Consider the following 14603-nt stretch of genomic DNA (forward strand, 5'->3'; position numbering starts at 1 on the left):
AAGCGTCTTTTAATTTCATGGCTGCAGTCACCATCTGCAGTGATTTTGGAGACCCCAAAAAATAAAGTCTGTCACTGTTTCCATTGCTTCCCCATCTATTTGCCATGAAGTGATGGGACCGGATGCCATGATCTTAGTTTTTTGAATGTTGAGTTTTAAGCCAACTTTTTCACTCTCCTCTTCCACCCACATCAAGAGGCTCTTTAGTTCTCCTTTGCTTTCTGCCATTAAGGTGGTGTCATTTGCGTATCTGAGATTACTGCTTTTCTCCCGGCAATCCTGATTCCAGCCTGTGTTTCATCCAGCCCGGCATTTCACATGATGAACTCTGCATATAAGTTAAATAAGCAGGGTGACAATATACAGCTTTGACATACTACTTTCCTGATTTGGAAACAATCTGTTGTTCCATCTCCAGTACTAACTGTTGCTTCTTGACCTGCATACAGATTTCTCAGGAGGCAGGTAAGATGGTCTGGTATTCCCATCTCTTTAAGAATTTTCCACAGTTTGTTGTGATCCACACAATCAAATTCATATTCATACTTCAAAAAAAAAGTATCTTTGTTAGTTATTTCTATAGCTATAGTTTAAAACCCTAAAAAGGGCTTGTTGTTTTCTTTTTTAGAAAGATATATAAGAATTACTTTTTCAAATGACTTTGGAATTAAGTGAAAAAAGGAAGATCAGTTAAATGTGTTCCAACCTAAGTCAAATTATTTGTATTTCTTTTTTATCACAAATGCAATGTGCAGCCTTCACACCAAAATCCTAGATGTTAATTTCATTTCTAAGTTCTCATATTTTTAATTTCATTTAAGATGTTGGTAGCAATGATCAATTATCAGCTACAAAAACCACAAGTAAAGCAAGAGAATCAGAATGTGAGGGCTGAGAAATAACCTAACCCAGGTCTCATATTTTGCACATCCAAATAAATAAAATGTCTAGTCTCAGGCCATACTTGTATTTCACAATAAAGAAATAGAGATAGAAACCCAGAACCCCTAAATCCTGGTCAATTATACCACCTTTCTAGATGTGAAGACAGTAGGATAATTTTTCGGCCTATAATCTGTAGGGAAGATTTATAAACAACAAATTAAAACCACAAATCTAAAGCGTTAATGCACCAAAAGGTTTTTTTGTTTTTGTTTTTTTTTAAGTTTTAAAAGAGGGACATCCCTAGCGGTCCAGTCACTAAAACTCTGAGCTCCCAATGCAGGAGGCCCAGGTTCAATCCTGAGTCAGGGATCTAAGTCCCACATGCTGCAACTAAAAGTCTGTATGCCCAAACTAAAACCCAGCACAGCCAAATAAAACATTTTTTTAATTTTTTAAAGAAAAGCCACAAACTGGAAAAAGAAATTTGAAGCCATCTAGGTGAAATATTAGCATCAAAAATGTATTTTAAAATTATAAATCAATATGAAAAAGACAACACAACAGAAGAACAGGTAAATGATAAAAAAAAACAAGCAAATCACAGAAGAGGAAAACTCAAGAGCCCATTAAAAACACAGAGCAATGTTCAAACTCACTAGTAATCAGAAAAACATGTAAAATTAATATAAAAAATATAAAAATAAGATTGCATGGTTTATCCAGCAGATTTGCAAAATTACAAAGTCTAAAACACTAAGGGTTGAGAAGGCAGGGAAGGGCCAGAAGTCACACATCACTAGTGTGAATGTTTATAGGGAAACCACTTCAGAGTGGAATCTAGCAATTACCACAAAGGTTGAAGATGCGCATGGCACACATACCAGTGGGTTACTCCAAGTACACACTATAAAAGACATGCACTGTGCGCAGAGACATGACAAGAATATTCAAAACAACATTTTCTGTAACAGCAAGAAAAAAAAACCAGAGCACATTAATTATCAATCCACAGGAAAACATAAAAATAAACTGTGATCTAGCCCAATAACAGAATCCTGTACAGCCAAGAAAATGAATCCACTAGAGCTACATATGGGCTTCCCTGATAGCTCAGCTGGTAAAGAATCCACCTGCGATGCACGAGACCCCAGTTCGATTCCTGGGTCAGGACAATCCGTTGTAGAAGGGATAGGCTACCCACTCCAGTATTCTTGGGCTTTCCTTGTGGTAAAGAATTCATCTGCAATGTAGGAGACCTGGGTTCAATCCCTGGGTTGGGAAGATCCCCTGGAGAAGGGAAAGGCTACCCACTCCAGTACTCTGGCCTGGAGAATTCCATGGACACAGTCTATGGGGTTGCAGAGTCGTACATGACTGAGCGACTTTCACTTTCAGAGCTACATTGAGTTCATATGGATGGGTCTCAAAATACTGAAAGAAAAAAAAAGCTACAGAAAGACATAAATAATACTGTTAATATAGAGAGTTTTTTAATGCAAAACAATAATGTACATTTTCGGGCTATTTACATATGTAATGAAAGTATGAAAATATATACAGGAATGAAAAGCATCAAATACAAAACAGTGATTTTCTCAGAAGGGGAGGCGAACACGACTGGGAAGGAGCGGAGGTTCAGCTTTAAAAGGAGCCTAGTTTCTTAAGTGGTACGTACACAGGTATTCACTATTTTTATTCTCTATACCTCTTTGAGGGTCAATATTTCACAATATTTAAAAAGTTAAAGGAAATAAACTCAAGGTCCAAAAATAGTTTACTTGGGAGACCACATGCTTAACCATGATACTGTTTATTCTATTTTTGTTTGCGCAGTTTAAAAAGGTTTAGTCACTATAAGAAACTGCTCAAGAACACGTAAAACATCACACTGCTAAAAAAGCAACAAAGTACCTGGCTAAACCAAGAGTCTTTCATGGCAAGCACATTAGAGACACAAAGTGGTCATTATCACCATGCTCAGGGATCATTTGGGTAAGCCAAAAACAAAGCCCAAGTTGAACTTGGAACATAAAAGTCTTGTTTAGAGACAGCATGTAGAAAGAACATGGGCTTTAAAGTCGGACCTGGTTCAAATACCACTCCTATCACTAATTAGCTGTGCTGCCCTAAACAAGTTTTAACTTCTCTGAGCTCTTTTTCCTCCCTCAAACTGCAGATGTTTCCACAGTTGTAAAGTTTAAAGTGTAGTCATTATCTTGAAAATCTCTTGACATACTGTCAGTAGTTATTAGTTGCAGAAGAAAGTCTCTCTCTGGCAAGTAGAGACAGAGCAAGCAGAGATAAAATTAAAAAAAAAAAAAAAAAAAAAAAAAACACTTAAAGAATCTAGAAAAGAAACCAGAAGAAGCTGGAATGGTTGGGGCTAAAAAAAGTCCTTAGAGAGTCCCAAAAGTTACCCCACAAAAAAAAAATTTTTTTTACTGTACACTATTTGATTATAGTGAGGCTTAGTTACAGGAATATTTAGTCCAAACCTAATTATTGCTGAAATGCTGCAATATAACATACAATACAGCTTATATATAACATTATTAATAGGCTTCCCAGGTGGCTCAGTGGTAAAGAATCCACCTGCCAATGCAGGAGATACATGCTTGATCCCTAGGTTGAGAAGATCCCCTGGAAAAGGAAATGGAAACCCATGCCAGCATTCTTGCCTGGAAAATCCCATGAACAGAGGAGCCTGGTGGGCTACAGCCCATGGGGTTGCAAAAGAGTTGGACTTAGAAACAATATTGTTAATACATAAAAATTCAAGATCAAAATGTATTTTCTTTAAAAGTTCATTTAAAGTTAAAAATGCATTAACAAATAAATCATACAATATATCTGTTTCTCTCAGTTTTCTACAACTCAGAAAGGTCTGTCCTACTGTTAATATACTAAAGAGAAAACAATGATAATTTCAACAAATGCCAAAAAAGCCCTCAATAAAACTCAACACCCAATAAAAATACAAACCTAGAAGGAAACTTCCTTAAATTGACAAAAGACATATACCAGAAACCTTTAGTAAGTATCATATCTAATAGTGAAACACTGGAAGTATTTCCATTCAGGAAAAAGACTAAAATGCCCGTTATCATTGGGCATTCAACTTTTCCTATTCAACTTTTGCTCTGGAGGGTCTAGGCACTGCAGTAACACAAAAAACAAGATAAGTGGTATAGAGCTTAGTAAGACGCCTGATTAATTAAGTCTTCCAGTCAAAGCAGCACAGTAAATAAACACTTGAATGTATCCCCTTTGCTCCAAATACATCATAAAAGAGATTTTTTAATATATTTATAAGCTACTAAAAAGGCTCAAAAACAAGATAAGCCTCCACCTGGAGCAGAAACAGAACAGATACACAAAACTGTGAGCCGGACCAAAGCTACAGGTCTGCTGGACTCTGAGTCTAGAACAGGTGCAGACTTCCTGCAAGGCCACAGGGACACACAGCCAAGGAGCTGCAGAGAAGGGGAGACCCGAGCTGGATTCACTGTTCAAGGTCAAGGACGAGGCTAGAGCTCAAAGGAAGCTAAAAAATATCACTGTCGGCCTCTGCCTAGAACTATGGCTTATATGGCACTCTGGATTCTGAAAGGCGAGAAGAAAAGAACAGCCTCACGACCAGGAATTGAATCAAGACACTTAAACACACTGTGAGTGGATCTGAAATAGCCCAAATTACCTTAAAGAGCAGGACCCTGACCATTACCAGATCTGATTTCTTGGCTAGAGTCCAGTCAATCAATGGAAGCACTTGAAATATCACCAGAGAACGGTGACCACAGAACTAAGAGAAACAAAATCAGCAGTTCTCTTCCTCTTTTGTTTTTTTTTTTTTGAGTCCACAAATCAAAACTTCAAAACATATAGAAGTATAATGCTAAGAAAGACAGCCCATAAAAGCAACAATGAGAATATAAATCCATACCAGATGAAGTTTAATTTTACAGAACTGACAAAGACTTATTTTTTTAAGTACATTTAGGGTGCTAGGATATATGCTTTTTAAATTATTGGGAGTGCAAAACTGGACAGCCACTTTGGAAGACAGGCAGTTTCTCACAAAGCTAAACATACCATCCAGCAATCATGCTTCTAGTTATTTACTCAAGAAAGCTGAAAACCTGTGTCCACACAAAAACCTGCACATGAAAAGTTACAGAAGCTTTATTCATAACTGCCAAAAGCTAGAAGTAACCAAGATGTCCCTCAACAGATGAATGGATAAACAAAACTGTGGTGCTTTTCATATAATGAATTATTATTCAGCAATAAGAAGAAAGAAGCTATCAAGCCAAGACAAGACACACAGGAAACTTAAAAGCATAATGCTAAGTGAAAGAGACCAGTCTGAACGGCTACAATACTATATGATCCAAACTATACGACATTCCGGAAAAGACAAAACTATAGACACAGTAAAATGATCAGTGGCTACCAGGAGCTCAGAAGAAGGGAAGGAGGAATGAATGGATGGAATACAGGGGATTTGGGGGCAGTGAAATTATTCTGTGTGAAAAAAAAAAGAAATTATTCTGTGTGATACTACAATGACATTTCATGAAATGTCATGTGATAACATTTTGCATTTGTCAAACCGCAGAGAACTGCACAACACAAAAGAGCAGAACTCTAATATAAACATGAACTTAAGTTAATAATAATGTATCATATTTATTCACCAGTTGTAACAAACATTGTCACAAATATAGTAACAAATGTATGATTTCACTTATGTGAAGTACCTCTAGTAATCAAGTTCACAGAGACAGAAAGCAGAATGGTGGTTGCCAGGGGATGGAGGGAGAAGAGTGGGAAGTTAGTGTTTAATGGATACAGAGTTTCAGTTGAGAAAGATAAAAATGGTAATGGAAATCCATTCTGTAAATGGAGAGTGATGGTTATACAACAATGTAAATGTATTTAATGCCACAGAACTGTACAATTAACAATGATTTAAAAAGTATATTTTATGTTATGCATATTTTACCACAATAAAAAAAAATATGAGAGGAACTTCCCTGGTGGTCCAGTGGCTACACTCCCAATGCAAGGGGCCTGGGTTTAATCCCTGGTCAGGGATCGCACATGTCACAACTAAGACCTGGCACAGTGTTAGGGTCCTTTAATGGACCGGAACCTAGTGGTTCCCAGTCGACGACGAAAAAGTGAAAGAAGGAAAAAGGCTAATATCCCCTGGGTTACACAGCCAGCCTTCGCACTCCAGGGAATCAGCCAGAAATAGAGAGAGAGAAAGAGAAAGAAAGAAAGACACGGGGACCCAAGCTCTGATGCAAGAAGGGTGCTTTACTGAATTCTATAAGAGTATATATACCAGTAGCTTCTTTAGATAAAGATCAAGAGACCAGACTTTACCAGTTTACCAAGGAAGCAAGGAGCAATAGAGGCCAGAAGGCCAAAAGGCAATCCATATCAAAAGAGGGTCGTAAATAGTTACTTTTCACCATATGGAAAAACTGACAAAGGAAATGCATGCATTCCTCAGTCCCCAGAGAGGCTTGCCTCTCCTCTTAATTCCTGAATATTCAGGAATTAATAAGGAACAGAGGATTCATGACAGATCCAAAACTGCACACAGGAAGCCTCCTGTTAAATGCTTCCTGACAGCACAGCTAAATAAATAATTTTTAAAAATAAAAATGAAAAAAAAGTGTTGAAAAAGTGGTATGCAAATTGAAAAAGAAAATCATATCACTCCGTTATTCCATATAGGAACACCACACAGAAAGCAAAACCTTTTTTTTTAATTTTAGAAGAAAATACAGATATATCTAATTCATACCCTGGGGCAGAGAAAATTACTTAAACTAGACAGGGAAACAAAATTTTTTTTATTTAATGTAAATTTTTTCATAAACACATTAAAATGTAAAACTTGTAAACAACGGAAGACATTGTTAGCAAGCCTCTGACTGGCAGGATACACTGGCAACACATAAGTCCACCTATGTATTAGTATCCAAAGTAACTTAACTGTCCCACAGCGAGCAAAGGACCCATAAACAGTGACTTAAGTATACAACTGAACACTACTCAGTATTTAAAAATAAATGAACCGGACTACACGAGGCAACATGGTTAAATCTCCATCAACTAATTTAAAGCATATACTCCTTCGATTCAGCAATTCTACTTTTTACTCACTACAACAATGTGTAAAATGGCAAACAGCTTTAATGGCCATTAATGAGCAGACTTCCCTGTGTGGCTCAAACAGTAAAGCATCCGCCTACAATGCGGGAGACCCAGGTTCGATCCCTGGATGGGGAATATCCTCTGGAGAAGGAAATGGCAACCCACTCCAGTACTCTTGCCTGGAAAATCCCATGGACAGAGGAGCCTGGTAGGCTATAGTCCATGGGGTTGCAAAGAGTCGGACACAACTGAGCGACTTGACTTCACTTTACTTGAATGAGCAGAGGATTAAATAAACTACTGTACAATACGTACAACATATGGGATTGTGTAGGAATCAAGAAGAATCGGGTAGATCTTTGTGTTCCATCATGGAAAGATCTCAGGCATTCTGTTAGAATGCTGCAGACCAGTGTGTACAGTATCATGTCATTAATGTGGTTGGGGGGGAATCCTATTTTTATTACCTATATGTAGATGATAATACATAGGGTAAGGTCTGGAAGAATCACAACAAACTGATAACTGCAGTTTCAGTGGAGAAGGGAGTGGGTCAAGGCGGGTTTTCTTCTGTATGTACTGTTTGGGCCTTTTATGAGAAAGTGTGCATTCATGAGCCATTTGCACAGCTGCAGGACACAGCTCCAGGCTGCAGGACGCAACCCCAGGAACTGCCACTCACAAGGATTCCTGTGTGAATGGCAACCCCTAAAACCCAGCAGTATACTTCCTGCACCAATGCCAGGGCCCTGATGCTTGTGTAACTAGAAATAAATAAAGTAAGAGGAAATGAGGATATTGCAAACCAGCATGAGGGAGTTTCTGGAGTGATGCAAATTTCTTTATCTTTGTTGGCATAGTGGTTACAAAATAGACAATTCCCAACTTACGATCATTTGACTTATGATTTTTGACTTCACGATGGTGCAAAAGCAATACACATTCAAGAGAAACTACTTCAAATCTGAATTTTGACCCTTCCCCTGGCTAGTACTTGTGACGCTGAGCAGTGGCAAAGATCTACAGTTCCTGGTCAGCCACAAGATCACCAGGATAAACAGCTGAGACACTTACAACCACTCTGCTTTTCACTTTCAGTACAGTTTCAGTAAATTACATGGAACATTCAACACTTTATTATAACACAGGCATTGTGTTTTAGATGATTTTGCCCAACTGTAGGTTAATGTAAGTGTTCTAAGCATGTTTAAGGTAGGCTAGCTTAAGCTATGATGTTTGGCAGCTGGGGTGTATTAAATGCATTTTTAACCTACTGTACTTTCAATTTACAGTGGGTTTATCAGACATAACCTCATCAGAAGCTGAGGAAGATTTGTACATACATTTTTCAAACTCCACCAACTCTGCACAGGACATCTGTGCAAACATCAATAAAGGTGATTTAGAAATAAATGGCAACCCACTCCAGTAATCTTGCCTGGAGAATTCCATGGACAGAGGAGCCTGGCAGGCTACAGTCCATGGGGTCGCAGAGTCAGACATGACTGAAAGACGAACACTTCTAAATGTAAACTAAGTATATAAATAAATAAAACACAATATTACTGAGAAAACGGAGAACAAGGCATCCTAAAGTACTGCACCCCAAAATAAGAAATAGTAGACACCTGATGGTTGCACTCTTAATTAAGTGCACCGTCCTAAAACTAAAGAGAAATTGACTTAGTTCTTCAAGGCTTACCACACAAGGCCAAATTTGAATTAATATTTCATTTTTATACAAGGAAACACAGGTCCTGAGAGATTTAAAGTAAGTGCTTTAAACCAATTCCATTGGTTTTAAATCTGACTTCCTAAGTAGAAATTTTCTCTCTCACTCATAGTGGACACTCGAAAGTCCTGCCAACACTACGCTGACTACACAACCCCCTTCAAAGGTAATTCCATTGATGTATGATAAAAATCCTCCCAGAACTCATAAAAGGTCAAGTTTTAGTTTGGCAGACAAAGTAACCCAACAGGCACTGCAACCCAGGCAACTGAAACAGCAGCCTGGAGCTTGAGAGTCCAGAAATTCAATGAAGGCAGGAAAACACAGAGTCCCAGCCCTCATCAAGAGCAGAGTCACATTCTCTGACCACAGATCTAAGATGCAAGAGCCAAGATAAAAATGAAAGCATGCTCTCTAGACAGACATTCTCCCCTTCTTCAAGTGACAGAAGAGAGAAGGGCCAGAAGGGGATGATTTGAAGCAATGACCCAAGGAGTAAGCTCCTGGCAGTAAACACAGAATAAAGTTGTCAAAGTGGCAGCACAGCCACAAGATATGACAACTCCATCACCTTAGCCACTGCTTAGCCCAGACCTGAGAACCTCTTACAGGGCAAAAAGAGACAGGAAACTTGAGGGACAAGAGGAGTTCATCAGCATCCCTAACATCACATTGATCAACAGTGCTCCACATAAAATAGAGCAAAACCTTGCTTGGTCCATTCATTCATGCAGTAGGCAGGTATTCAGTGCCTGCTGCTTGGGAAGAAAGGGAACTTCCTCTTTCCAATTTCCTTTTTTCCTTCTCTCTCTTTAAATGTTACACAGAAGTGTCTATAAAACTCTCCCAAATACCTCCCACAAGCTTCCTTGACCCTCCTGCTTTAATCCTCAAACCAAGCAATTTTATGGCTCCAATTTCCCAATACTACTGGAAAGAAGACAAAGTGAAAGAGACAAAATCCAAAGCTGCTTTGTATTTCATACGCAAACCTTTACAACCAAAAACTGCCAGCACCTACGTAGCAAATGATGGTTGTGCTTTATACAATTGTGACCCCAGTGCTGACTACCCAAGTTCTCTACCCAAGGTAGTTAACCAACAAACTGTTTGCTGAGGCTGCTGGAAGGTCTTCCTAATCCCAAGGCCTGGCACAGGAATTTAACAGCAAACATACGTTAGTTGCATCCTTCCTCCTCTCAGGACACTTTCCTTAAAAGGGTGACCTCGGTGTACAGGGTCACAGTTAGGCGCCTCGGGAAACAGTGTTTGGGGACGATCTGAAATAAATTCCCTTCCCTCTGCCAGGGCCTGCCTGCCTCACCTGCCCTCTGCCAGGACCTGCCTCCTTCGCCCCCTTCAACACCTAATGCAGAGCCTCCTCCCACCAAGCCGGGCTCGGGCAGCATCACCCAGCGCCCGCACCCCGGCTCCGTGCCCGCCGGCCAAAGCGCGATAGGAACACCGGAGCCCCCCCTCCCCGGCCCGGGGCTCAGAGGCCGGCGACGCCGGCCCGGGAGTCCGCTCCATCCTCTCCGCTCGCCCCTCCAGGGCCGGGAGCGCGGCGCGGTCTCCGTTCACAGCGCTCGCGGTGCAGCGGCCCCGGCTCCCGGCGCGCCGTCTCCGGCGGCTCCCGGCCCTGCAAACCCCCGCAGGCTCCCGAGGTGCGGGCGCTGCGCGGGCGCCTTCCCGCTCCTCGCGGGCGCGAGGCTCCGGCACCGCGCTCCTTTCCCGCAGCCTGGGGCAGCTGCCGCAAACCCTAGCCGTACTCACTTCCCGGCCGGATCTGGGGGCGTCGAGAAGGTCTCCGGCGGCTGCAACCTCCTCCGCCTCCTCCGGCCAGGCCCCCGCGGCTGTGGCAGTGGCGGCGCCCTCTCAGGCCCCGGAGCCGCCCCCGCGGCGAACGTTCTCAGGCACCCAGCTCGCGCCGCTTACCCTCCCGGCACGCGCAGCGAGCCCGCCCCCGGTGCGAGGGCGCGAGGGCGCGAGGGCGCAGGGCTGGGGGCGGGCACGCGCCGCCTGCGCGAGCGCGCGGCTGGGGGCGGGGCTTCCGCCGCGCCGAGGAGGGGGCGGGCCAGCGGGCTGGGTTCCCTTCGAACCCCGCCCCCTGCGGCCCCGGTTCCGGGAGGGCGGGGGAAACTTGCCCCCTGCGGGCCTTTCCTGGGAGCCGGCGGCGGGCGGTGGAGGTGCGTTTCAACTCCAAAGGTATGTACCCCGCCACCTGGATGTTCGGCCCGACGTGACTACAAGGTAAAGAATGCGAAGAACCACCCCCATAAATCATTCATCATCCGCGCCTGGAGCAGGAGACACTGCCCTGAGTGGTATTTCCAAATTAATTCAACTCAGCAAACTGTTTACTGAGCACCGACTCCGTGCCCAGTTCTGTAACGCTGTACCAGGTGCTGTGTGACCCGTCACGGTCACGGTCCCCGGTCTCCAGGAGCGCATAACTTAGTGGAAAAGCAGCCGTGTAAACAACCAGGTCTGGTGACCCGTGCAAAGCCAGAGCCGCTATGAGATGCTGTGGGAGCTCGGAGGAGGAAGAGATTACTTCCGCTTGGACGATGCGGAGAGGTTCCTGGAAGAGATGGCATCTGTGTTCAGCCTGCAAGGAAGAAAAAGAGAGGAGTCCTAGGAGGGAAAAAAGGAGGGCGGGGGGAGGGCATCAAAGTCTAGGTAAACAGCTTGGGCAAACGAAGAGAGAGAGACGGAGGATTACCATTTCTGCATCAGCTTTTTAATATCCGTTTTTGATAGAATCCTTTCCAAACTACGTGAAACAGGAGATGATGCCACATGGGGAACAGCAAATCTTTTTTTTTTTTTTTTCTTAAGAACTCAAAAGATCATTCTTTTTTCTTAATTTATTTTTTTAATTGAAGGATAGTTGCTTTACAGAATTGTGTTGGTTTCTGCCAAACATTAACATGAATTAGCCATAGGTATACATATGTTTCCTCCCTCTTGAACCTCCCTCCCTCCCTCCCTCCCTCCCCATAGGATCATTCTTGTCAACATCATTTAAGACTGAAAACAGCAGTGTCCTTTAAGGACTTTTGATATGTTGGTGACGGATGTAAATCCCTAAGCTAAGACAGCCTAGTGCCCTGTGCTTTGAGTCTGGTTTTTCACTGCTTTTTGGCACCTGATAGTAAAGCAGATCGTGCCACCTTCTGCTGTGGTCTTCCTGCCTGCCTTTAAAGCATCCTTGTCCTCCTGCTCTCATCTTCCTATTTTTAAACCCCTAAGGTGAAGGAAGTGCTGGTAACCAGCTTTGTTAAGGAGAGTAAACATTCCTCAAAAAAAAAAAAAAAAATTGACAGCATCTATCACTCATGAATTTTGTGACTGTTTTGCATGCTTAGAAGATTTTTTCACTTGCATGCAGGGTCTTAACCATGTTCTGAATATGTTAAGATACTCAGGGTTAAGAGACACTTTGTTTATTCACTTACTACTCACTAAGCATCAACTGTGTGGGAGGTAGTGAAAGGATAAAACATTGATCCTGTCCTTTGGAAGAAAGATGTGTAAATGATGTAAAATAAATCTGTAAAAATGTTGCTTGCTGTGTTTGTTATACTGATTGAAACCACAATAATTTCAGTATGTGGATAGCCATTCTGGGAATTAAACTACTTCAAATATATTCATACTAGCACTCCATCTCAGTTCTGTATTTCATCAGTTCTTACATCCTCAGAAACATATTGCAATCTTTCAAACATACGCAGTCATCACCCTCACTCTCAAAATTACCGGCCTGTTTTACCTACATGTCCTTTGCTTTCACCATTTATTCATGTTGAAGTTTTTCTCGTCCTAAAGAAAAAGGAAGAAACCTCTGTGACTCTAGGTCATACTCCAGTTACTATTCCCTCCCTGTCTTTTCCTTGACAAAAGTCTTAAAAGTAGTTTACACTCATTTCTGCTAACTCAGCTCCCTCTCACTCCCCAACCTATAGCGTGTAGCTTCTGTCCCCACCACATCACTGCACTGCTCTCGATCAGTAAGCACTGGCTTCATCCTCAATGCCCCAGGCCATTTTTGAGTCCTCTATTACTAGAGCTCCTGGTGGCATTTGGTAACACAGGGCATTCCATTCTTTTTGACACCCCCCTGGCCTTTGCAACAAGACTCATCTCCCAATCCCTCTGACCACTCCTCAGTCTCCAAAGTCCTGTTCTCAGCTTTCATCACACCCCGTACAGTGCATTCTCCCTGAGCTGTTGCTTCCACTCTGTCTTCATCTGCCACATATATCAGCAGCTCCCGAGTGTGTTAACTAGCTCAGACCACTCACCTGAGTTCTACACACACACAAGTCTACCAGACATCTCTACCTGGATGTCCTAGAGACACCTCAAGCTCTACTTTTCTAAAAACTGTTAGCATCAGGACTTCCCTGGTGATCCAGTGGTGGGGATGGAGGGAGTAGGGTTGCGGGTTTGATCCTTAGTCAGGGAACAAAGACCCCACTTGCTGCACAGAGTGGTCAAAAAATAAAAATGAATAAATAAAACTGTTAGCCTTCCTGTCCACTCAGTTGCCCAGAACCTGGGAGTCATCCTTGAATCTTTACCCCCAACACCACCACACTCAGCTTCCCCAGTGGCTGAGCAGTAAAGAATTCCCCTGCAATGCAGGAGACCCCAGTTCTATCCCTGGGTCAGCAAGATCCCCTGGAGGGGGAAACGGCAACCCACTCAGTATTCTTGCCTGAAAAACCCCACAGACAGAGGAGCCGGGCAGGCCACAATGCAAAGGGTGGCAAAGAGTGAGCACATGCACACACCACCACACTCAACAATTCTATTGACTCCCCTCATGCATAAATCTAGAATCTGTCCCTCTTAACCCATCTTACCTAGACTAATGCAATAGCATCTTATCTTGTCTCCTCCTGCAGTCTTGTTCCTTCTGATCCATTTTCCATACTTTCCATGTGAGAAAAAAAAAATTTTTAATTCGCTGCTTGTGGTGTCATGGCTGGCACATAAGACCTTCTATTTATCTAGCCTCTGTCTTATTTTCCACTCAGTCTTTTGTCGCTTCCTGCATACACCCCATCCAAACCCCTGAATCATTTCCACTTTCCCTATCTCCATACCTCTGTGCTTGTTTCTCTGTCTCTTTGGAATATTCTTTGAATACAGTCAAAGAATGTCCAACGTATATGCAACTGAAGTTCCACATATGATAAAACTATAAGAAACATTCTGGAAATAAGAAAATACTTACTTACAAAATGAAAGGGCTCCCACGTACTTGGGGAGATGACCACAGAATGATTAATCCTGAGAGCTAGTCTCTTAAAAGTATTCATTTTATTCATTTATTTATTTTTGGCTGTACTGGGTCTTCGTTGCTGTGAGGGCTTTTCTCTAGTTGTGGTGAGCAGGAGCTACTCTCTAGTTGCGGTGCACGGGCTTCTCATTGCGGTGGCTTCTCTTGTTGCGGAGCACAGACTCTAGGGTGCGCGGGCTTCAACAGTTGTGGCACGATGGCGCCGTAGTCGCAGCTTGCCGTCTCGAGAACACAAGCTCAGCAGTTGTGTCACACAGCCATAGTTGCTCCATGGCATGTGGAATCTTCCCCGATCAGGGATCGAATCCGTGTTTTCCACATTGGCAGGCGGAATCTTCACCACTGAGCCACCAGGAAAGCCCCTCTTAAAACTACAGACAAACAAATAAAAATAATCATCTTCATGGCTTCCATACAAAAAATTCAAATTATTTAAAAGTGTAAGAAAATAAGGCTGCAGTACTTTAAAGATGACTATATTTTCTGTATCCAGGCTGGCCTAAG

At 42.4% G+C, this 14603-nt stretch overlaps 1 protein-coding gene across 5 annotated transcripts in view; it reads right to left on the bottom strand.

The window, feature by feature from the left end:
• DTNB (dystrobrevin beta) overlaps nt 1–10756 on the bottom strand; it is a 233980-nt gene extending 223224 nt beyond the window's left edge. For 2 of the 5 annotated variants that reach the window (XM_061154958.1, XM_061154960.1), the window contains exon 1: nt 10562–10755. The gene's annotated coding sequence lies outside the window, so the exon portion shown is untranslated. Of the gene's footprint in view, nt 1–10561 lie in introns of all 5 variants that reach the window. The other 3 variants (XM_061154961.1, XM_061154962.1, XM_061154959.1) reach the window with 3 other exon arrangements.
• Between the last annotated feature and the right edge of the window lie 3847 nt (nt 10757–14603).

The sequence above is a fragment of the Dama dama genome, chromosome 11 (assembly GCF_033118175.1).
Source record: "Dama dama isolate Ldn47 chromosome 11, ASM3311817v1, whole genome shotgun sequence".
Classification (NCBI taxonomy): Eukaryota; Metazoa; Chordata; class Mammalia; order Artiodactyla; family Cervidae; genus Dama; species Dama dama.